At 32.1% G+C, this 27,031-nt stretch overlaps 1 protein-coding gene and 1 non-coding gene across 2 annotated transcripts in view; one reads left to right on the forward strand and one right to left on the reverse strand.

Annotated features, from left to right (window-relative positions):
- The window catches only part of CDH18 (cadherin 18), a 298,495-nt gene that overhangs the window by 17,830 nt on the left and 253,634 nt on the right, over positions 1 to 27,031 (forward strand). The window lies entirely within an intron of this gene.
- LOC126002572 (small nucleolar RNA SNORA51) lies at positions 6,856 to 6,987 on the reverse strand. The gene has a single exon (XR_007493258.1). It is a non-coding gene; the product is annotated as a small nucleolar RNA SNORA51 (small nucleolar RNA).

Consider the following 27,031-nt stretch of genomic DNA (forward strand, 5'->3'; position numbering starts at 1 on the left):
AGTACCATAATCATTTCTTCTCATCTCATATATAGGCCATTGTCACAATTTTGAAATGATATCTACTGTAGTTGTTGATTTACAAATTTTGATAATGAGAATAAGTTATGTTTTACATATGCCTATTGGTCATATGAAAGATTTACTTAATTGACCAAATTTATCTGAGTTAGCAACACATGTACACACATATATTTATTAGTAATATGACATTTGATTATAAATGAACATATATATACACTTTGTAAACAAAATAACATTTCTTTGTTTTGATTTAAAAATTATAGTTGGAGCATATAGAAATAAAGTATTTCTTTAAGCACATTAAATTACTTAATAAAATATAACACATGCTAGAGTTTTTCTTTAATATAAAAGCCTTCCTAAAAATGCTTAGACAGTATTCTCAATGGAATACTATCAAGTCTTTATAACATAATTTATGTTCAAAATAGTCTGAATATCAGTCCTAATATAATATAATAATTTTAATAATTTTGACACACTTCCACATAAATATGAATATTTATATTAGAACATATGATAAATTTTAAGCCATAATTATAAATATATTTTGTGATGATGGGAATCAATTCTGAGTGACACATATGTGAAGCACATACTCTATGATAGAGTTATATCATAATTTATTTCTGATTATATAATACAATTATACTTATTCTCCAAATTTTTATGATGATTTTTTACAAATTTATGTATATTTTCTTTTTGCCCCACAATCTGGTCTCTCCAGATTCTCTGTTTCTAGCAGTTTCATATTTTATGTTTTACATTCATTCTTACTCTTAAATTTGGTTCAAGAATCTTGAATTGTAATATTAATATTACTAATATTAGTAAGTAATATTACTTCCCTCATCTCCTAAATAATAACATTAAAAGGAAAATTTTAATTCTAGTTTTCTCTACTTTATATGCATATTTTGTCTACCGATGACAATTATTTTTTATTAGTAGTATTGTATAAATTATATAAGTATTTACAGGGACAGAGAGATGGCATGAATGTAAGGCATTTGCCTTGCATGCAGAAGGTCGGTGGTTCGAATCACAGCATCCCATATGGACCCCTGAGCCTGCCAGGAGCGATTTCTGAGCATAGAGCCAGGAGTCACCATTGAGCACTGCTGGGTGCGACCAAAAAAAACAAAACAAAAAATTATATAAGTATTTAGATGTTTTCATATTTAGAAATCTTTGTTGCTCCCTTTAATTATTTATCAGTATTTTATGATTCCACTAAATGCCCAGTTTTCCCATGACTAATGAGACAATACTTTATAAAGTATGACGTATAAAGTAGGAAATAACTGATTATGTATTACCAGGTATGCATAGCTTTATTTTTGGGATATTTTATATTTTATGAGTCTACATTTGTATGACAATATACATTATTTTCATTAATAGATTTACAATAGTGTTTAAAATAAGGAAGTGTGAATATCTACAATTTTGTTTTTCAATAGTCAAAATGTATTTGATTACTAACATATTTTTCTTTTTTTGAATCAATAAGAATTAGTTATTTCTCTTTATGAGATATGAATTTGAAGTTTATATTAATTATACAGAATCTGTAATTACCTTTGACTAATTAGTAATTAGTATTATTTTTAGAATAAATGGGAATTATTTTGATGTTTTCAGTTTCATCTATGGTATGCTTTGAATATACAGCACAATAACCCTGATTTAATTTTTTCTAGGTAATCTGTTTATTTTATATAGCTATAAAATTATTTTATCAACCATTTAATTTTCATACCTTACTTCAAATATTTCTCTTAACACAAACAAGGTTCACATTGATAATCTAAATATCTCTTTTTTAGAAATGAATTATAGTATTTTCTCATACTACAAAACCTCAAATGTTCACAAATAATGAGAGTAAAACTATGCCTTTTAAAATTCCTATTGCACTTCATAACTAATTATAGAAAACTTAATTTCACCATGTACTTGCCCTAAGGAAATGAATAGTCTTAACATAGGTATTAAATTATTTTCAGGAAATCCGTTTCATTATTTTATTGATTTTTGTCCAATGAATATTTGAACATTTAATTGCATTGGACCTCACATGACAAAAGCTTTTAATTTGAAATTAAAGCCTAGCGGGTCTTCGAATAAATTCGTGGTTTATTTTTTCTTACTTTCATTAATAAAACATCAAGTATTCATTATGAAACTGTAATAAGACAAAATATATATCTATTTTCCACTAGAATATTTGTTCCTATATGTGACACTTTCTTTAATTGTACTATATTATTATATTATATATAATATATATTAATATAAACTAGTGAGTACTTTATAGTATGTAATTATTTTATGAACTAAATGATAATAATACAAAATATAAAGAAAATACCAACTTCGTATTAGAGTATTGACTTTGTTTTTTTTTGTTTTTGTTTTTGTATTTTTGGTTTTTTGGGCCACACCTGTTTGATGCTCTGGGGTTACACCTGGCTAAGTGCTCAGAAATTGCCCCTGGCTTGGGGAGACCATATGGGACACCAGGGGATGGAACCATTGTCCTTCTTTGGCTAGTGCTTGCAAGACATACACCTTACCTCTAGCGCCACCTCTCCGGCCCCAACTTTGTTTGTTTGTTTGTTTGTTTTGGGCACACCCAGCAGCACTCAGGGGTTATTTCTGGGTCTCTGCTGAGGAATTATACAGGGTAGGCTCAAGGGATCATATAGGCAAATCAAACCTTGTTGGCAATATGCAAGGCAAATATCCCTGCTGTGCCTGACTATTGGCACTTTTATGATGGGAAAGAAGAAATAATTATATAAACATGGACTATATTACAAATCATCTTATTCAATAGTAACGATTTAGAAAATGAAAAATGATAAAACATTAAATAAGTACTACCAAAATTGTTTTAGTTTGATAACAGTGAGTTTAATTTGAAGAATCTCAAGAATGTTTATGGCAATTATTTATTCAAATGTATTCTGTACCTCCTCGGTTTGAGTTGCTATGCAAATAGTTTTATTTTTTTTCAAATGGGAAAAGCATTAGTATTGAGATATATTGACTTTGAAATGAAACAAATATATAATTTTGAATTCTTACAAAAGTCATAAAAGAAAGGCCTTCTTGCTGTATGGCATAAGACCAGTATTGATGAGTTCCCTGAGCACGGAAAACAGTGATCCTTGAGCACAAAGCCAGGATTAATCTCTGAACACACTTGGGTGTGGCCCCTAACAACAACAAACAAAACGTTTCTCTAATAACTACCTTTCATCCAGTGATAATTGAGAATGTGTCTTGACACTTGTCATTATGACATTCCTTCTGAATTATTCTCATTTTTTTTTTGTGATTGAGCAATGTTTGTGTTTGTTAGCAATCTCTTGCAGGTTATTGAAGAGAATCACTTGAAAGTACACTTATAATGGAAAGTAATTTACTCACTTGTATACCTGAGTATAAAAAGGGCTTACGGCACAGGTAGAACCGAAATACAAATGATGTGATTAAAATTCTAACTAACTCCCTAAAGCTCCAAACTCATAAAGTGTATGAGGGCCAAGCCCTAAGATTTGCATGAACCAGGGCAATCCATTTCTATGCTATTTATACAAATAGATTTCTTTGCTTGTGGCTGCTTTTAAGTGTCCATTAAAGGTTTTAGGGTTTGATTTTTAAAACCTCCTGTTTCTAAATAGCAGTTTATCTACCAGAAAGCCTTCTAGTTAAACGTAACTTATGTTGCTTAGCAAGCAAAAAACAGAAAATGAAATATGAAATAAAATAAATCCATATTATAGTAAGTTTATGCATCATTACTTGAGACATATTGAACTAGTCTTCAAGAACCAGGATGGACTTACAAGAGTAAACTGTGTGAAATAGCAAGCCTGAATTTCTCATTCTCCCATGGATTGGGAGGATAAATTATCAGAGTGAGTTGAAACTCATTCAGCAGATTTTCCTGCAATTATGGTTACATACATGTGCAATCCCTGATAATAGCTTCTAGTCAAACATAGCTATCAATACCTGAAATATGGCTAGTTAATATTAGTAACATTTTATCAATAATGGATTATTATATAATCAATATATTAATATTAACTAGTTAATATATATGAATAATATAGTTAAGGTGCTGACTGCTTATTTTGTGAACTTGATCTTAAATAAATGCTTATGATTGTTAGCTTTTGATGTTTTTATTGATATGTCATGAGTCAGAATTAGATAAATATAATTATTTCAGGAATGCCATGTAACTGTACTGCCATCCCCAACAACAAAATACTAATATTCATTCCCAAATGTCTCTAACTCACTTGCTTAGCATCCACTGCCCCTTCCTAGTTGTCTCACTGAGTTTTGTAGGTAGACTCTTCAGTTTGTTTCATTGGCCACTATCTCTTCTCTCCTTTAGTGCATTATACTTTACTTGTGCATGAGATCTTCTGGTATTGCTTTCTTTCTCATCTCTTCTCTTGTATTATATCAATTTGGAGCATAACACAAAAATTTAACCTAATAGTAACAGCGCATTTTGCATACCTACAAACTTATTTATTTTATCATGTGATGTCGAGCACTTGAATTGATTCTGGATATTTGCTATTGTGAATAGTTTTTTGATGAAAAGCATATTTTCAGATTAGTATTTTTGGTATACATGTCAAGGAATGGAATGATTGTGTAATTTCTTGGTCGTTTTTTTGAAAAGGCTACATAGTTTTGACAGGTACTAAACCAGACAACTGTGCAATTTACAGTGAATCAATGAAGGCATCTTTTGTACAAATCCCTAATATCCCTACCAGGACTTGTTTTCCTTACTTTTTAAAAATCAGTTTTCTCTTGTGTGACGTGATAGCTTATTGCCATTTTGACTTGAATTTCCAGGGTAATCAATGATATCAAATATTTTCTGGTGGGGATATGCCTGTAGCCCATCTGTTTATCACTCTTTCAGGAAGTAGCTGCACATCCCATCTTCCAATTTTCTTGTGGGGTGTTTTGCTTTTCTAATATTGAGTCTAGTGAAATCTCTATTTACTTAGATATTATCTTTTTCTCATATTTATAATGTATATATATCACCACCCTATTCAATAGGACATTTTTGTACTTTATTTTATTTAATTTTATTTTTTATTAATTGCTTTATTTAAGCACTGCAGTTACAAAATGTTCATTGTCGGGTTTCAGTCATATAACGTGCACCATTCTTCACTTATGCACTTTTCCTATCACCAATGTCTCCCCTTTTTCTCTACCCACATGTCTCTAGGACAGGCAATTTGTTTCTCTCTCTTACCCTTTCTTTCTCTTTCCTTTTTTACAGTGTTTTTGCATTATTGTTAATGGAGTGGTGTATTGCATGTCACTTGCACCTATTTCAGTTCCAAATTCTTGTGCAGAGTGATCAGTTCCAACAATCATTGTCCTGCTACTTCTGTACTCTAATTTTACTCAACTACAGCTCTAGACCTTCTATTGATTGTCTCTCAATATCTATAAGATAGATCATACTATATCTTGTTTTTCTTTTAGCTCATAGATGAGTGATATTATTTTATCTCTCTCCTTATGACTCATTTCAAATAGCATATTTATGTTCATTTCCACACATATACAATCCATTACTTCATTTTTCTAATGGCTGCATTGTATTCCACTGTGTAGATATACCACAAATACTTTAGCCACTCATCCGTTGTCTAGCACTTGGGTTGACTCAAGATTCCAGTTATTGTAAATTAGTGCTGTGATGGACATAGGAGTGCAGAGAACATTTTTGTATTATGTTTTTGTGTTCCTAGAATGTATTCTTATGATGGTATTGCTGGATTATATGTAATCTGAATTTCTAGTTTTTTGAAGTATTTCCATCTTTTTTTCCAAAAATGCTTGTCCAATCTGCATTTCACCAGCAATGAATGATAATGCAGAAACTGTCTAGATAGTAGAATTTGTTTACTTTTATTTTTATTTTTTGTGCCAGTAGTATTAAATCACTGGAAATATCTCTGAAGTCTTCATTGCATAGAGTTCTACTTTTGTTTTCTTTTATGCATTTTCAGATTAATTAGAAAGGAAACTTAATTTATAAACTGTCTCTGAAAAATGAGTCTTTAAAAGGCACATAAAATCCCAGACTTAAAATTGATAATTACAATCTATGGATTTAAAATCCTAAATTTGCATGTATAATGTTAAAAAGGCTGAGTGGACTATTGAATGCTCTTTGACTTGGTTTCTAGTGGCATATGTAGAAAATTGTTATTCAATTTATTTGTATGTGGGGTTGTTTGCCTTTTATTTATTATTTTTTGGGGGTCACACCTGGCAGTGCTCAGAGGTTCCTCCTGGCTCTACACTCAGAAATCACTCCTAGCAGGCTCGGGGGACCATATGGGATGCTGGGATTCAAACCACCATCCTTCTGAATGCAAAGCAAATACCCTACCTCCATGCTATCTCTCAGGTCCCGAGCCCTTTAAAGTAGATTTTTTAGGTGAATTTCTTGATTTATTTATTAAAACTGAATAAATCTGCATGATTTAAGCATAAAAGTAGTTTTTCTGATGAATACTAGAAAGCACAAAGAGTTGGCTCAAAAGGTCAGTGAGTCAGTGTTGAAAAAGTAAGACTAATTGAGAGATATTGGTTTGTTATAAATGTTTAGAAGTTAACAGTCTAGGAACAGTAGTCACAAGACAGTGCTTTTGAAATTTCTATCATAGATCTTATTGTTATTGCCATGGTGTTAATAATAATACTCATGCATAGGATCTGATCTGCCTTTACACAATGGCAGACTGAATCCTCTTTTATTTTTGTCTCCCAATTCACAATACAGACTAGGCAAAGGGCCTGGGTTGAGGTGTATATGGGTGCATTTACTGTACCTCCTCTTTCTATACAGTTAGTGTAAAGAACACAGACTGTGGTAAGAATTGGGAGACCTTATCTTTTCTTTTCTTTTTTTTTTTGATTTTTAATATATGTGTGTGTATATATATGTGTGTGTTTATATATATATATATATATATATATATATATATATATATATATATATATATATAAATCCTTCACCAGTGCAATATTCCCATGACCAATATCCCAAACACAGAATGGTCTCATTCATCTATGAGTTTTGAGAAAAATGAAAAACATTTGTGTAATAATTCTCAGAGACAAAATAGAGGAGGACTGGAGTGTCCAGCTCCTGACATGAAGCTCACCACAGGGATTGTTTAGTGCAGTCACAGAAATAATTACACTGAGAACTATCATAACAAAATGTGACTGAATGAGGGAAGTAGAAAGCCTGTCTAGAGTACAGGCCTGTGTGGGGTGGGGTGGAAGGACACTTGAAATATCAGCTGAATTCTCTCTTCTACCAAACATCTTAGCCCATATACATCTATATCCCACACAGATACATGCTAAGGCATACAAAATGTTCATTCACTTACCAACCTCATCAATTTTTCATAATACTTCCTAAGTGTAAATTAATATATGCTTTGGTTTTAATTTATGATGTTTTATGTCTCCAAAGTACATATAATATTATCTATCTTAATTTAAAACAAAAATGCATAATAGTTTGGTATCTTTTTAACTAAAAAATCCAATGTATACTGAAATTCAAAACAGAATTATATTATGTAATTACATACATATAAGCTAAATGCCGTGACTCATATAAATGTTCTGGAACATCTTGTCTGCTTCGTATGTTCAGTTCATTAGCTGCTTTGCATGCATGGGTTCTTCTGTTGTTATATCAAAATTATGAGAAGTATTAAACACATCTAGAATATTCAAGGCAATAGAAACTCCTTTAATTAAAATAAAAGGACACTAAGCTGAAAGGAAATGCTGTTAGAGAGACATATATATTTGACTTGGAATTACATTTGCCTCTACTGCATTACATGCTATGAGTTTATACTTGGTTTTCTTCTATCATTGCCATCGTTATACTTGTTTCTTGAACCTTGTTATTATTGTTTCATGTAATTAGATTGACCAAAGGAATTTTCCATATTGTTATTACTTTATAAGCAGCTAAATTAACATGGCTAAAGTAATATATAATTAACATCAATTGTCTGAACAAACAATGTTCAGTAAATATTTGTGTTGCAAGAGGGAGAAGCATCAATGTATATTGCAGCTGTGGAGAATTCTGGAACGTAGTTCATTTGCATCTCCCTTGTTACTACTCTCCGTTTCGCAGCTGCAGTTTTCCTTTTTTTTGTTGTTTTTGGTTTTTGAGCCACACCCAGCTGCATATTTAAGGCATATTTCCTGACTCTGCTTTCAGAAATCACTCTTGGCAGGCTCTGAGGACCATACTGGATGCTGGGAATTTGATCCCAGGTTGGCTGCATGCAAAATAAACACATTACCTACTGTGTTATCACTCAGCCCCAAGTTTTCTTAAAGTCAATCGAAATATTGGAAAAAGCAAGATAAGGGGCCAGAGTTGTGCAAAGTGGTCAGAACGAAGCTGACCCAGGATGGATGTGGGTTTGATCCCCAGTATCCCACACGGTCCTTTGAGCCAGGAGTGATTTCTGAGCACAGAGCCAGGAGAACCCATGAGGGCTGCTGGATGTGGTCCAAACAAACAAACATACAAACAAAGGATATAGTGGGATGAGTAGTGCTAAAATTAGATCACTTTTTTTTTTAATAATTTTTGGGTGACACACCAGGTGACAATCAGGGGTTACTTCTGATTGTGCTCTCAGAAATCCCCCCCTGGCCTTGGGGGACCTTATTGACACCAGGGATTTATCCTAGGTCCATTCTAGTTCAGCTGCATGCAAGGCAAATGCTATCACACTGTCCTCCCTCGAGATTACTATTTTAACATCAAAACTTTAGTCTCATCTATATTATGAAGTGGTAAATATTAACATGATTCAAAACTATAGTTTTTAACTGAATGCTTTTGTTGGAGAGTCATATAATATTTTTTTTTCAATCTTGAATACCAGATTTCAGATCATATCAATTCAGTGAAGACATGAGTGAAAAGTATTTAAAAGTTTTGTAGATTTTCTTTCAACAGTTTTGATGTCATTAGTCAAGGGAGGGAAGGCAAAATGCTCAGTCTGTAAACTAGGGCATTGTACAACTTCGGCATATTCTGAACCATTTGAGTCTTATCACCAGGTCTCAATTCATTAAAGTTTCTAAAATGTTTCTAAATTAAAATAATTTCAAACTACAAATATTTAAGCTCATTTTAATTATGAGATATAAATATACCTCAGTAATGTGACATATATATCTATTATATTATATATATTATATATAATATATATTATATATTTCTCTACTATCTATCAACTACTCAACTATAAACATATCATATATCTATCTATCATCTATCTATCTCTCTTTCTATCTACCTATTTATCTATCTGAGCCAAATTGATAATATGATAGTACAGGATATAAGGAATTTGTGTGTGGCTTTTCCAGCTTCAACTGAGTCACTAAATAATATCTAGGATTGGTCCTGAGCATAGAGTTAGAAAATTGCTTTAAAGGCAACTGTTATGACTCTCATATCCCAGAAAAAAATAAATCTAATATTTGTGTTTAACTTAGTATTGCATGTTACTGATCCTCACTTTCTCCACAGCAACTCACAGTCTCTTGAACTGAGTTTTCCAAGCCCATCTAGGAGTGGTATTTGGTGGTCTCCAAGCACTCACAAAATAGTTTGGGTGATTCTTGACACTGCAGGATCCAAATACAATTTATTCTCAAATCATCAAATTGAGCTATAAAAAGATTGAGAATCCTCAGACAGACCCTGGTAGATTCCTCAGTGTCACTTTAGAATCCCCCCAATAATAATGTTCATGATCATTATAATTAATTATTTTTTCCAGTGTTCCCTTAACATATTATGTAATTTAGTAATACTCCATTTGTCATTTTATGTATTTTACCAAATAACAAAAGATACGTGACATAAGAAATTGTGATGCATATGTTCAGTGGTTTCTGACTCAGCTATAAGTAAAGATGAAATCATGCAATTTCCCACTATGTGGGGGAACATGAAGGTATTATGCTTTGTTAGATCAATCAGAAAGAAAGGAAATTAGCAAAGGATGTGTTATGTAAGTACAATATATAGACATTTAGTAAGAGAATAAAGGCAACAGAACCTAAAAATTGTCCTGTAGAACTGATGTTACCACAAGGTGGGGTTGTTTGGTGGGACCACGGGGCACCAATGGAAGAAAGCATTCAAGGAAATTGTATATATTTTGATGAATCCATAAAACTATCATTAACATCATATCAATCACTGGGCTGTGGTATAGGTTCAATTCCAGGCATCCCATATAATGAGTTCACTAAGAGAAATTCTGAGCATAGAACCGGGACAAACTCCTGAGCATCACTGTATGTAGTACACACATATGTATACATATAAATTAGTATGCCTTAGTAAAACTTAGGTGAAAAAATAAATATCTTTATTGATGTAACTAAATTATAGATTTTAATCTTCATTCATTAATTATTTCAAAATAAAAATGCAGCTTTAAAAGTCACATTTATTGATTTTTATTTTGGGGATGGAGGCACAACTCCTTGGGGCTTACTACTGGTATATGTGCTGGTGGGGCTCAGAGACCTTGGGAAAGGTGCAGCTGTGTCCACTGGGAACATGCTCCTGACTCATCATCTGTGCAAGACAAAGTCCAGACCCCAGACCTACTGTATTATCTCTCTGGCCCTGAGACACAGTGTTTTATCTATTAATTTGGAATTATTTAAATTGATTATAAACACTTTATATAGTTTAAAATTGGATCTGACAAAATTAAAGAAACCATAATCATGGATATAATTTATATAGTTTCTCTAAACAGTTTTTTGAAAATGTGATAAAAATAATTTTATTTATTATATAAAATGAGAACATCTTTTAATTGCCCATACTTCTCTTTCATCCCAATTAAGCCACATAATGCTTATAATTTCTTTGCATTTGTAAAGATGTGGCTATTCAAAATGAAATACATGCAAGTGAGTGAAAACCAATATCTGCATTAAACTTCAAGTAAAGGTTTCAGATCCTATAATATATCTAAAGAACACAAGAATCAATAACAACAATAACAACAAAAATGCAGTTTCAAAAGGGGGTAGGAGATGAGCAGACACTTTTCTGAAGGTAAACACTTTAAGAAGTGCTCATCATCATCACTTATTATCAAGAAAATCTAAATCAGGAAGATCATGTCATAGCATCTCACAGCAGTGAGACTATCACTTAACAAAAAATATGGAAACAAATTATGTGGCAATAATGTTCTAAAGAAAGAACCCTCTTTCACTGCCCATGAGAATATTGTCTCATCTTACCCTATTAAAAACCATGATAGGTAAAAAGAGGATTTAGTTCACCTAAAATAACTGATTCATATCTAAACTCAAACTGCATTCTCCAAGCTGATATAATGTATGCATAGATGGAATCAGACAAAGGAAAGACAATGTACAACAAATTCTGGATCCTTTTTTGTAGTAAACACAGAGGTAATAGTTGAATAAGTATTTCTTTCTTATTTTCTGGTAGAATACTGTGATATTATGAATTATGTGCTATTAAAATGAGTTAAATTTCAAATATCATTTTTGAGATGCAATTTAATCTGTGCATAGATAGTTTTGTGTTTTTTGGTTGTTGTTGTTGTTGTTTTTTTGGTTTGGGGGCCATACCATGCAATGTTCAGAATTTACTCTGGATCTATGGTCAGAATTTACTCCTGAAAATCTTGATGGCCTATATGGATGCTTGGGAATGAACCTGAGTCTACCATATGTAAGACAAATGATCCAGGCTCTATTATCAAGTACTAAGTATATAGATAGCTTTTAAGGGATCATTTCTTTCCTAAAGTGAAAAATCTGTTTTCTCCATTTTCATGTTCCTCTCTGTCTAAGTGATAAAATTATACTTTTCATAAAGATAAATTTTATGTTATACATTAATTTATATTTTACTATTTTATTTTTTATCTTTTTTTCCTTTTTTGGGGGGCCACACCCAGTGGCACTAAGGGATTACTGTTGGGTATGTGCTCAGAAATTGCTCCTGGTTTGGGGGACCATATGGGATGCTGGGGGATGAAATTGTGGTCAGATGCATGCAAAGCAAACACCCTACCACTGCGCCAATGCTCCAGCCCCCAATATTTTTATTGACTTGGAATCAAACCCAAATTATTATTCATGGAAAGCAACTTATCATATTATTAAGCCACCTACAAAGTTAAGTCCATTTTTTGAAGATATTTTGCAAATAAATGTAGTTCTAGTTTACCAAGCATGTGTGATCCTATTTACTTTGATTCAGTAACTTTGATCCTAACAAGCTTATGACAATTCATGTCCTTGAGTTTTAATCAGCAAAAAATCCAGAACTATCTAATATCTGACTCAGAATTGCTTTCCCATCACATATGGTTAAAAAGACATGCACTATATTTTAATTCCTTAATGCATGTCCCAGAGAAGTCTGTTGTGGAGCAGAATAAACCAGAATGAAGATGGAACAAGAAGCTGTGGAGTAGTGGGAAATATCTTGCTGAATTTTTCAGTGCATGGACTGGGCTTTGGCAAGTGAAAATGAATGAGTAAGTTAAAGTAAATCTATTTCTTTTCCTCCTGTTTCTGTCACATTGCTTGTGAGAACCTGATTCACATTCAGAGACTGAAATGGAAAATAAAAATAGAGTACGGTCTTGGCTTCTGCTGTGTCAGATAATTACTTCCAAAATTCTGTAACTGAAAACCAATTGGGAAGGGAACTGTATTTTTGTTCCTGTGAAACAGAAATGCTGTCATGTGCAGCTACAGGATTTGACTGATACAGTTGGAAGGTGCCTTTCTACTTACTGAGCCTGAGTGACTAGTTGATCCACTTACAAGCAATGCAGAAGCTAGGAAGGAAAGAGAGCTCTCGATTGTTGTTAGATGCAAATGAAACATATTTTCATTTTAAAAACAGAAAACAAAGCAGGGAAACTTTATAAAGAAAACTTGTTTTTCCTCATTCTCTACATGCCTATTAATATGTGATATCTGGGTAATAGCTTTAGCTTTGCCATCAGACATCTCTGCCCAGAGTTTGACATCTTCTAGGTAAACATGTCTACTGCCACAAAGGAGAGAACCTCTTTTTCTTTTTCTTTTTTTTTTTTTTTTTTGGTTTTTGGGCCACACCCGGCGTTGCTCAGGGGTTACTCCTGGCTGTCTGCTCAGAAATAGCTCCTGGCAGGCACGGGGGACCATATGGGACACCGGGATTCGAACCAACCACCTTTGGTCCTGGATTGGCTGCTTGCAAGGCAAACGCCACTGTGCTATCTCTCCGGGCCCGAGAGAACCTCTTTTTCAAAGAAGAAAACTAATATTGATGGATTGTCTATTGGAAGATGCTATAGAGATTTTTATTTCAAACCCAAATAGCTGTATCCAATTCCTTGAGGTGCTATAAACTCTACACAGAGTCCTGAAGAATTTGCCGTCTACACCTTACTGTGAACCAAGCCTCGCACAGGGCCATCCCTTGATGATCTTCAGAAACTTTTTCTGGATTGTGCTTCCATCTCTTCAAGTAATCCAACAACACACCACAGTCTCATCGAATGCTCCTTTCATGCCAAGACCCCATGAACCCAGTCTATTAGTGCGGCCTGTCAGTGCCTCACCTACCTTGTCCCGTATTTTTCAGTTTCTCTGCTTTTCAGCCCTCTCCACTGTCATTTATTTTGTCATTATTTGCTCACTGCAAATCCTGAGCCCACTTCCTAATTGGCACCCCACTCTCCTCCTCAGCCCTCTAAACTCGCCTCTCTCTAGCAGCGAGATCGGTTCTCTAAAACCAGAAAACTGAATCCATCATTCTCAGCTTGAAAATCCGTCAGTGCTTTCCAAAAGTGTTGAGATTGAATTCCAAATCCCTAACAAACACTGAATGGAAGACTCCGGCCTCTGGATGCTTTCCCAGGTTTGGCTCTTGCTACTTCTTTTAGTTTGTTCAGTTCCCCGTATTTTTTTCTGTCATTTTATGGCAGCTTCTATTGTTCCATTATAAAACTTTCCCAAGTAGGATGTTTTAATCATCGGTGCATGCATTCATCACTCGATTGTAACTCCTTCCATGAAGTTTGCTATAGCTCTGTGTTTTAAATAGCAACCACTAGCAGGGCAATGAGATCAAGGGTATCCGCTCAAGTCATGAATAAGGGAGAACATTACATTTCCAGAATTTGAAATGTAGTTAACAGCCCAGAGGGTTGCACCTGATTGTCTTAACAGTAATGACCTGTGTGTATACAATATACACAGAATAATGATAATAATGATGATGCAGATAATTATATAGAAGTGTATCAAAGGAGTTCTCTGTGTTGATTAAAATAATTATTGTATTTATCATTTTTTGTTAATATAATATACACTATGATGAATGCATATTGAGGCATTTTTAGATTCCCAAACTTGTTTTGACTCTTCTCCCTATTTGCTGAGCTGGGAATAAAACAAGGGACTCACACATGGAAGGCTGGTACTTGCCTACCCAACAACTCTACTTTTGGAGCCTTTTGCTTTCAAACTTGTTCGGGTCAGAATAATTGGATAGCGAGTAAGAAAATTGCTTTTTGTACAGCAAACTTCGGTTCAATTCCTGGTGTATCATATGGTTCCCTAAGCACTGCTAGGAAGAAATATTTCCTGAATGCAGAGCCAGGTGTAAGTAGTGAGCACTGCCAGATGTAACCCAAAAGACAAATCCAAACAAGACAAAATAGCAACAAAAAGACTTATTTATGTGGCCAGTATTCACTAATGTAAGAATCAATTACTACCAGTGCCAGAAAAAGGCATCAAAAGTAATATACAGATATAGTCTCTCTGAATTCAGTCACCTACTTAACTATTTTTAAAATGAATGTCAGTAGCAGTCTCATAATTCTGTCTAACATTTATTGTAGGGTTATTTAAAAAATAAGAAATGATACTAGTAGTTAAGTATATATGTAGATAAGTACACATATATACAACCTATATACATGTGCATATCAAATATATATCATATATTTATTGTATATGCTTCAACCTATATTTAAATTATACACTGTATAGTTACATTTGTTTGACATAGGCATATGATGCACGCACATATGCACATCTATATACATGTGCTGAATACAAATATGTGATTTTCTAAACATTTATTTCAGATTTTGAAATTAATGCAATGTAACACAGGCATGTTCTCTCTTCATCATAGCTATAATAGGGATCTCATTGTGCTTAAATGGGTATGAGCTTCAGCAATTTTAAGTAATATTTATTACTGACATTTAAAAAGTACAGATAAGAAAAAGGAAGTAGAGATAAGAAACAAAGGTTAAGTGATCATTACTCATGAGCTCATTTTCAAAAGAACTAAAATAACTCCTTTAAGAGGAGCAACTCAACATACGATATTGTGACCAACTTTTCTTACTTTGAAATATCTTGAAAATGTCCTTGCAATATGAAAGTCTCTTGTCTAACATTATATTAAAAATGATCTAATACTTTATTATATTTTATGTTATATATTTTATATTATATACTATATGCAATATGTAACATAAACATTGTATGTTTATATATTTAAGACCAACTAAGTTGCTTTTGGGTGAGGGACATACCTGGTGATGTTCAGGGCTTACTCCTGCTCTATGTTTAGGGACCATTACTGGGGACTCTAGCGGGGCTAAAGTGAAGCCAAGCATTGAACCTGGGTCAGCTATATGCAAAGCAAATACCCTACCCACTGTACTGCCCCCAAAGTTTTTTTTTTTCTTTTTATGGTTTTTGGGTCACACACAGCAGTGCTTAGGGATTACTCCTAGCTCTACACTCAGAATCATTTCTGGCAAGCTCGGAGACCATATGGGATGCAGGCATTCGAACCATGGTCCTTCTGCATGCAAGGCAAATGCCTTAACTCCATGCCATCTCTCCAGCCCTGCCCCCAAAAGTTTTTAAATTCCCTTTAAAACTCTTTTTCTGACTAATGAGTTGGGTAAATAAACTGCAATTATGAATGCATTACTCTCGTTCACCATAATTTTATTAAGTAATTATTAACACTACTCATTTCATATAAATGTATGTGCTTTGATTTATGTCCATCTCCTTGCAAAACTTTGAGAAAGGCAGTATAGCATCAGATCTAGTGCTGACTTTAACATTAGTGTTGCATTAACATTATCACATTACAGACTAAATTCCACTGATGCTTGAATTCACTAAGAGCCCTGGATGTTTGAGAAGATGACCAGCAGGGTCCAGGTCTGAGTGCTTCTTATCCCCAAAGCAACACTTTCACTCTGCAATTTTGTTGATAATCTCAACATTAATACTGCATAGATGAAACCTCTAAACATCAGAGCAGGGAAAGCAGGTAAAAAAAAAAAAAGACCCAGTTGAATGCAGAGGCATTAAAGAATTTTCATAAAGTTCAGCCTCTCTTGTTCATGGTCAGTCTTTCAACTTGTGCCTAACAGAAAGTCCAAGTTAGAGGCATTACTGTGTAAGGGTTCATGAACTTCCATTTATTCCTCTAATGGTGCAGATATTTTGATTATACAAAATTATAGAAAAAGAACTGGCCATCTACTTTGCCTGTGACAAAGCTCTGATATATAATAATTTGGCAAGAAGCATATCTTTCTAAAAACAGGCTAACAGGTGAGCTGGTTCTCATAAGTGGAGATACTAAGGGTGCCTTTTAAAGGATATCATTTATTATGAATGAGTAACATCTATTTTTCAGTCAAATTGTATGTGAGATTCTACCAGGAACACATTATCTGATTAAAATACCACTAGTTTTTATGTTTTTATGTTCTTTATTCACTTAAAATACTTTGTTTCTCTCTGTGGTTATCTTGTGGTATTATAGTCACAAAGTTCAGAAAATATTTCACAAAAATGAATTTGACTTTTTTTCTCAAGGCATCTCAGTTATGGCCTCTTGAAAGTCCGTATTTCTCCCAAGTAGGCTAATTTCAGTCTCAGCTACAGTTGCTTGGTTACCCGGTCTAGCACCCAGAAAGTCTTAGAGTATATAGGAATTTGAAAGTAATAAAGAGGTTTAATTTCAACTGCTTGCTCCATAGTCCTATTATAAATCAAATGGTAAGCACTCTGTAATTGGTTGTACCAGTGGAATTAGTTCATTGTTAGCAGTGAGTAGAAAAAATTCTGTAGGAATGACGTGGGCACACAATTCCTCAAACAATAGCAGGTCATTATTCATTTAAAAATAGTTATTTTGGAAAATAATTATTTACATTATAATTATCTAGAAGCTACTGTTAATCATTAAACTTTATTATAGGCAGTGTAAGATCTGCTTCATTTCTTTCACTGTCAATATTAATAAGACACAGATGTAAATTATTAACACCTGTGCAGGGAAACTAATATCAGTTTTGCACTTTTTTTTTTACTCTTTCCCTAAAGTCTTCCAGATTATTTTGAAGGAGATATGTTGGGCTTTGATCTTTTCTTTTGATATGCTCTTAGATCCCAGCTTGGCTCACAAATTTTTCATTTTTATTTATCTTCTTAGGTTTTATTTTTCTCGGAGCTATCATGAGGAATGCTGGCATTATTCCATTATTCAAAAGAAAAGCATTTTTCATAATAATGACATAAACAACAGAACTTATATTAAAATGTGGAATACTGATTAAATCTAAGTTTCTGTTAATCGGCAGTAGCTCAGGATGAGTTTGTTTTTGCAATCGACTGTGAAAGATTTCATGAGGCTTGGAAGAAAGCGCAGGAATGAAGGATTCAAGCATGTTTTGCATACGGGTGCCCCCACTATAAAACAGAAAGTAGCACTGGAGTCAGCAGAGCATTGAATGGACATAGTTGGTGATGCTGGCAGAGCTTCACAATACCATATTTGAGGGCTAGTAATGAACTATCTGGCCCAGTAATAGGGTTTCTTTGGGAGTGACCTCCTGACCCTGAACACTGTTTGCAAGTACCCTTCCTACAATAATAATTTCATGCACTGAAATCACTGATACCAGTATTTTTGTATGTAGAGCATTGTTGTGATTTGCAACTCATAATAATTTTAGATTTACAAAATATTTCTTCCAAATATTGAGTGGTTTTTTTTTCTATTCATGTTTAATATGTGAAATTTTCATATTCTGACTATTGTACTAAACAATTAAAGTAACATTAAGTATGAAGATCTCTGTGGTTGGTTGATAGATGCCTAGATGTGGATTCACCATGTTGTATGGAGTTCAACTCACATTGTTTTTGGAAACACTCAAGCTGTTTTTTAGAGTCATAACTCTGGTATTCCCAGCAGCAGTGAACAAGGGTTTTTTCTTCATATTCCCAACAGTATTGATTGTGTATAATCCTTTTGATATATACCTTTCCCACTGCATCGGAATGAGTTCTATTTGGATTTGCTTTGTTATATGCTTGATTGTCATCACTATGTCTGCTTTGTGAGAAGTGTCTATTGATCTTGCAACATTTTTGATAGGATTCTTGAGTTTTCTTGTTTGATAAATAATGAATGTTGTTTAAAATTTAACAGGATTTAAAATATTTTTAGAAGTATTCCTAGAAGAGAAAGTTGAGACTAAAAATCTTTTAAAAATAATTCTGTTCTTTGGACCACAGAAATAGTAGAGTGGAAAGGGAACTGGCATGCAAGCAGCAGCTGACCTGGGTTCAAAAACCCATATAGTTCCCTGAAACCCTCCAGATGTGATATGTGAGCACAGCCAGGTATTAAATATAAATACAATGTATAAAATCATGAAAGGCACAAAAAGTATAAAAATTAAATATCAAGTATAAAAATATGAAAAACGAGGTAGAAAATATGAAAAGCATATAAGAGAAAAATGTGTTTGTCTCAAAAATAAAGTATATTGATAATCTAGAAAAGTTGTAGAATTTTTTATTTTAAGCAATTTACTTTCTAATGGGAACAAACTAAGATTTTTAATAATGAATATCAAGTGTAAAAAGTATGGTGAAATATACAATGGTATCTTTATGACGAAAGGGCAAAAACTTGTTTATGTACTGCAAGTCCATATGGTATATCATTTTATTCTGTACATATTTTGATATTCAAAATTAATAATTAAATATACCTTATTATTTTTGAGTTTTAAAATATTAAATTAAATTTTTCATAATATACAATGAGAATTTATGTCAATTCATATGATGATAAAAATTATAGATACATATTAAGTGTTTATTTTACAAGTAATAAATGCATTAGTTTTAGGAAAATTAAAATTCCAGAGAGACTTAATAAAAATAATTCTTTTTATACTCTCTATTTCAGTCTATATTTTATATATTTATGTTGAAAACTGACCAAATTTTCAGTAATTTGACTTTATGTTAAATATTTATTAACATCATATTATAAATACTGCTACAATATCATTTTTAATAAACAGATATATTTTTATTTACCATAATTTAGTTACATATTTACTATTCAAAGTTTTTCTTCTGTAGTAAAGCTTTAATTTATAGACTTACAATAACTTTAGATAATAATAGAAATAAGCTTATACCTTGTTAAATATTCTTTAAATTTTGATACAATAGTTCAATATTATAGATTAAATATACACATATTACTGAAATGTAATTTGCTTGTTTTCTTTTTACGCTTTCTTACATATGGTTAATAGCAAAAATAAAACTGTTGTGACTAGCAATAGATTTTAATTAGCAAACTTTAAGATGTAGGATTATGTATACCTCGCTCTTTTTATCTTGATTTCTTTCCCATGAGAAGCATTGATTTATATCTATGACTATAGAAGATTCACTATATTAGAATTTCATATAAATGAAATTATTTCATATGAACCATTTTGTACTGAGGACATTTGTTCAAATTATTTTTATTTTTTTAAACCTTTCTATAACTTTTATACAAAGCAATTGATGCTACTATTTGTTTATCCATTCATTTGTTGATAAACTGGTTTTGAACTAATTTAAATAAAACTTCTATGGACATGAATATATCTTTATTTACATATACTTTATTTTTCTTTGTGCAAAGTGAAATTGTTTATCATCTGGTTAATGATTGTAGATATAATTATGTGCTTTTCTAGTTCTATCAAATATTCATATGACAATTCTTATTCTCTCAATAAAATTTTAAACATTGACTTATTCTAAATTGCTAAATTAATATTTCAGTCCTAGGATGAACCTTGCAATAATTATTGCATCTGATTATTTTACTTTAATGTTGATTTTTTCTGACACTATTGTTGTCTACATTCATAAGAATATTAATCAGTAAGTTTCTTCAATATCTGCATAATTTAGGAATAAAGTAGACAAGAGTAGTTTATGATAAAATAACACTGGTCATTTAAAAATAAGTCACCACTGAATATCTTTGGTTCAGGTATTTTCTTTTATGTAATTATTTTGATAGAAACCATACATTTATTAGCTCTGTTATTTCTTTTTATATAATCTCTCTATATTTAGATTCAACTTGATTCTTAAATATTGACATAAAATCATTATTTTTTAAATTTAAATATTTTAAATTAAATTTATTAAGATATGATTATTATATAAAAGTCTGTGCACATTCAGTATATATGATTTTAAGTACCTGAAATAAGTATACCACACCATATTATATTAAAGATATCCATCATTCTGAAAGTTTCTTCTAGACATTTTATTAATATGTAATATGATTAATTGACATATGAACTTCCCTGTCAGTATATATTTAGGTAGACAGTAAATTGTGAAAATATATTTTATTTATTTTTTATCTATATTTTTAACAATAAGCACTATACAATGCAGATTTCTTTTGCCTAGTCTTTCACAATTCAGTTAATTCTTTGACATACTTCTCAACATTACCTGGTAACTCTTATTCTATTCTCTACCTCTATAAAGTTGACTATGTCATATCTCTTATTACAAATTAAATTACAAATTAACATCTTGTATAGTCTTTTTTATTTCTGAAAAAAATTATGGGACATGATCACCTGATATTTTATACATAATTAAAAATATTAGGATTTGCCTTTTTAAGATTAAAAAGTTTCATATTGCGTATAAAAAGCATTTTCCTTATATATACATATATATATTCCTATATACCCTATACACCTGTCAATGAACACCCAGGTTGTCTCATATGAATAGTATGATAGCAAAAAAATGCATGTAGAAAGAAAAATAACCTGACACTGAAATAGTAAAAATAAAATATAAGTAGTAAAAAAGGAAAAATGACAAATAGCAAAAATTAAAAATGATTTAAAAAGGTGTTCAACAGACAAAGAGTCTATAGTCAACCTCATGACAGTATACTTCAAGGGTGGAGAGACCTTGAATCTCCTAGGTCGAGGGAATTCCCTCTCTAATGCCCCCAATTTTTACTATGCCTATGCAGAAAAAAAAAAAAAACAGGGGGGGGGCACAAACTAGTTTTTTAAATCTATTTATTTTTTATTTAATTTTTATCTTCTTGACTTCATTGTTTTATTGTGATATTGAAGTTGATGTCCCTAATCTTATTTTATGTTATTTTATCTTTCTCTTTCTTTTTGCACTCTGGCATGTTTGTTTTTTTTTTTTTTTTCAGGACCGAGACTATTAAGTGGCGCTTGCCTTTAGTGCTGTAGTGCTCACTGGATATTTTATTCGATATTTCTTTTTGTATTGTTGTGGTATTTCAATTTTGTTTTTCCTGTCTTCTCTCAAACTGCGGTTGAGAGCCTCTAGAAGGACTACACCTATTTTCGGTTTATTTGATTTTTATTCCACTTTATTGCTTTTTCTTTCTTTAAACAAAACCACATAACTTGAACTATTTAGTTCCACCTCTCAAACAAAGGGGGAAATAAGGGAGGGTACCAAGACCAACCAGTTATATGATCACTAAGTAGTAAGCTAAACACAGAGGGGACCTCTTACTCTAGCAGCCCGGGGGATGAGAGTGGGGATAGGGGAGGCAGGATGGGAATGGGAGTGGAGGGATGGCAAATTTGGTGATGGGAATTCCCCTGATTCAATGTTAATATGTACCTAAAATACTACTGTGAAAGATATGTAAGCCAAATGGTCAAAATAAAAATTATATATATAAAAATAATAATAAAGGTGTTCAAATTTATTGATAATTAAATAAATGGAAAGTAAAGTCACAGAATGAGATCAATTTTTATATTTTGGATGGTCATCATAAATGTAAATATAGGTTTTATATTGAGAATTATATATTGAAATGGAAAGTTTATAAATGTTATTAGAAGTATAAATGTGTTCAACTACTTAGGAAAAGATGGACATTCTTTCAAAAATAAAGCCATGTCAGTTTAATAATCCCATTTCTGTACATATATAAAAACCTTTGTAACAATTAACTATCGAAATATTACATTTATTTTAATTTTTAATATACGCTTGTTTCTATAGCGATGTTTTTTGTAAATATTCAACCAAAGTTCAAACAAACACAGTCCTTTTACTTTTATCAGTGTCTTCATAAATTATTTTTCTCTTTCTGAAATTTATTTGCCAGAGTTTTTAGTTGTATTAAGAACATATAATTTGGGGCCGGAGCAGTACTGCAAACAGTACGGTGTTTGCCTCACAGTCGTTAACCTAGGGCAAACCATGGTTGATCCACTGGCGTCCCATATGGTCCCCCAAGCCAGGAGCGATTTCTGAGCACATAGCTCTGAACTTCAACAGGTGTGGCCCAAAAAGAAAAAAAAAAGCATAAAGATTCATTCTAATGTTGAATTTTGGGTATAGGGTATAGGTTTCATGTTTATTTCGATTCATACATTCCTAAGCACAAACTCTGCAAAACTAGAAATGTGAGCCATGGTACATTTCTCTTTTTAATTGGAAATCTTGATCTGTTCTATGAACATGAGAGAAGTATTATGAACTATTTTTTCCCTAATACAATCAGCTCTAATGACAAATTCCACAACATCCATAAAAGAAACTCTTTGTAAAGAAGCATCTGTGTTATCAATGACACATATTACTGTTTCTAAAATGAATATCACAGCATTAATTTCTATGAAGTAAAATTACTCAATTCCTTTTTATATATTTGCAAGTTTGATGCTCTTATAAAATACAATTTCACATTCATTGTACTTGACACTGGCCTTTCTTTGCTAATCAATGAATTATCAGTTTATTGATTGATTTTGGGACAAAACCAGAGTGCTCAGTTATTGAACCCTTCCCCAAAGTGGAATTTTTGAGTCATGGAAACTTAGTCATTAGTTTCTTTCGAAGTATCATATTTAAATTTTCTATGTATTTATTTTATTGTACTTTAGATAACATGGCTATCATATTAACATTTGTGACTACACTTTATACCATATGCCCAAGGTGCTCTATTGAGTCCTAGATTTACTTCTAATCCACCCCTTCCCTTCGTTTTTTTTTTTAACTTGGAAAAAAGAGAATACTTTATTTGACAAAGGTATTTTAGAAAAATTTAGATATAATGCTCATCAGATTATTAGTAAGGACCTCTCGTTTCTATTATCAGTAATTTTAGTTTCATCTTTTATTCATTGTCATAGTTACTAGAAGTTAGTCACTTTGACTCCTCTTTTCAAACAAGCAGATTTTGGGCTTGGTGAAAATTGTTATTATTTTCTCATTTTCAATGTCATTGATGAAACCCCTTCCCTTCTTTTTTAACCTCCCCATAACTACTTTGTTCTTTGAATTTTGTCATCCAAAATCTAGATTTTTATTGGTTTAGTATTCTCTTGGATATTCTTTGGACATTCACTTTGTTTAGTTTCTTTTCACCACAAATATGTGAGATTTTTCAACAGTAGTCCTTTGTCCATGTTTCTTTTGCAGGGGACACACTTAGTGGTTCTCAGCTTTTGATCATGGCTCTGTGCTTAGGGATATTCCTAGGTACTGCTTAAGAGACCATATGTTGTTCCAGAGATCAAACCCTAGTGAGCTGTGTGCAAGGCTAATACCAATCCTGTTTTGCTACTGCTCTGGCCTCATTTGTCTATGTTTTGATTAGATTATTCAAACTTTTTATATTGAGTTGTTACAAATTCTTTATGCATGTTACATTATACAAAATATGTACAATCTGAAAATATTTTATTTAATCTCTAGATTCCTTTTTTGTCATGGTGTAAGTTCATTTCATTTTGTTAAAACTTCTATTTGGTGCAGTCTTGTTCATTCTTGCTTTTGTTTTCCTTGTCTCTAATATTTTAGACATTTAGACATTTAGGTATTTCAGATATATTGAATAATCTTGTTATTTTGATCTTGAGGTCCTTTATTGCAACACCTGTTTTTTCTATATGTTTTGTTGTATTTTGTTTAATAGTAAGGTTTTAATTAGCCTTTTTGTGTATATTGCTAGGTATAAATATTTAAAAATGTATTTATATGTAGGGGCCAAAGCAATGGTACAGTGGTTTGGGTGCTTTCTTGGCACTCTTCCAACTTGGCTTTGATCACTGTTATCCAATATGATCCTCTGAACAACACTAGAAGTGAGTTTTTAATGCAGAACTTGTAATAAGCCCTGAGAATTATCTGATGTGATTATAAATAGTAGTAGTAGTAGTAGTAGTAGTAGTAGTAGTAGTAGTAGTAGTAATGCAAATTATTTGGAACCATATATAATGCTAATTTGGGGGGTTAGCATTAGGTTAAGGTACTCAAGATACTCCTGGCTCTTTGATTGAGTGTGATCCCTGGAGGTGTTCAGCGATATATGAGTTGCAAGAGATTCAAAATAAGATTTTGGGTTTCAAGGCAAGTGCCTAAACCCCTATATATTTCTTAGGTCCCAGTTTTTTTCTGCTTAAAATCAGCTTTTGTTTTGCTTTGTTACTGAAACTTTCAAGAATTAAGCTTGGTGAAGGAACAGAAAAGGCCATTTATTAAAGACCTTTTTTCCTTCACAAAGGGAAAAGAATGTGAAAAATTACAAGGACTGAGGACAAAAATAAAATAAGTTACTTTAAATTAAAAATGGTGACTGATATAGATGAAATAATATTTCCTATCTTGACTTTTCAGGTTATTATATGTTAAAGTCTATGTGTAATAATTTTATTTATAAAAGTTCAGAAGATTTTATTTTTTATTGTGATCTCTATGAATAATCAACATTAGACCCAACACTGCTGCTTTGTTTTTTGAGTTTTATATCTAGTACTCTTCAGAATTTTAATGCTTGGCCCAATTTATGGACTCTGTTCACTAAATCACATAGACCAAAAATGTTATTTTTTTTTAACATTTTACTCAAAGCTCTTAATATATCAAAATCTTTAGGGTCTCCAAGATACTGAATCTGACTCTCATTTAGTGAATATCTGTTCTGATCTAGGTTAAACATATACATAATATTAAATATAGTCTTGGTATATGTAGCAGTTATTTTCTTTTTCTTTTTTGTTTTGTTTCTGGGCCACACCCAGAGGAGCTCAGGAGTTACTCTTTGCTCTGCACTCAGAAATTTTGGGGTACCATCTGACATACCAGGAATCAAACCTGAGTTGAGCATGTACAAGGCAAATGTCCTACCTCCTGTGTTATCACTCTAGTCCCAAACAGATCTTTTAATCTCTTTTTAAACACAATGAACTTTAATTTACATTTGATAGATAAAGAAATTCAGATTGAAGTAGAATTTGAATTGTTCTGCAGATCTCTGTGAGTAGTTTTAAAAAATATTCTCAGAAAAGCCAGAGATAATGTAATGAAAATGATAGATTGTCTAAGATAAAGAAGATCTACAATAACAAATAAAAAATAGCAATGCGTATATACATACTCATTATATGGATATGTGAGTAGTACATTGTGTACATGAGTATTCAAATATGGGAGTTTGAAGATATGCCAAATATTTCTTTAATATGTTCTTACTTAAGGGACTATTGTCAGGTTCCATTGGTGACTCAGTCCCAATTCTAAAGTGGACTTAGTGACTCAGCTTTATTTTAAGCTGATCCTAGGCAATCATTTATGACTAATGCAGTGAAGGAAAGTTGATGTTTTATGACTTCTAAGATAAAGTCATAAAATACCATATTATTTCCTTTTAGTTTCTTAAAGTAAAGACTCCCTCTCTGGAGGATCTTAACATCGTATATGTAGGTTGATGTATGGGAATAATTACATCTTGTTCACTTTCATTGGGTGATCTTGTAATCAGTTAATATACAAAGAGCTTATAATTTGTAGGTAAAAATTAAGGAACACAAGAGAGGAAGATTTAATATTTCCCTCAATTGAAATAATTATAAACCAGCAAGATTTCTTAATCACAGTCTGGGAGTCTCTAAATTCCTTAGTTGCATTTAATATTCTCCTGGAAATTTGCATCTTGTTTTTTTTACATGCATTTAATCAATTTGTTTTAATACCAACCAAGGGTTCTCTCTGATAAGCATTCGCATATTGAGCAATTACTAGCTATTGGACACTATGTTAAATGTGCAATAAACAATATTCTCTCAATTTTATTAATTTTAGAGAGAGTCACTCAATTAGTAAATCTAGAATCATTCATTCATATTAAAATAATAATTGAGTACTCCATGTCAGGACACAGTTTTGTTGTTGTGTCTGTGATACAAAAGCAAAAAGGAAAGTGAAAAGCAGAACATTGTGTGAAAAATCCTGATAGTTGACAGTGATCCATAGACACCAGAAAGTGAGAAGGTATCCTGGGATTGTTAAGAACTCTGCATGTATACAGCAAGTGCATGGAAGTTGAAAATTGCAAATCTTTGAGTCAGGATTCTCACTCCTCTCTATGAATAGACAGAAAATGAAGGTAGAGAGGACATGTAAA

Source organism: Suncus etruscus, chromosome 2, assembly GCF_024139225.1.
Source record: "Suncus etruscus isolate mSunEtr1 chromosome 2, mSunEtr1.pri.cur, whole genome shotgun sequence".
Classification (NCBI taxonomy): domain Eukaryota; kingdom Metazoa; phylum Chordata; class Mammalia; order Eulipotyphla; family Soricidae; genus Suncus; species Suncus etruscus.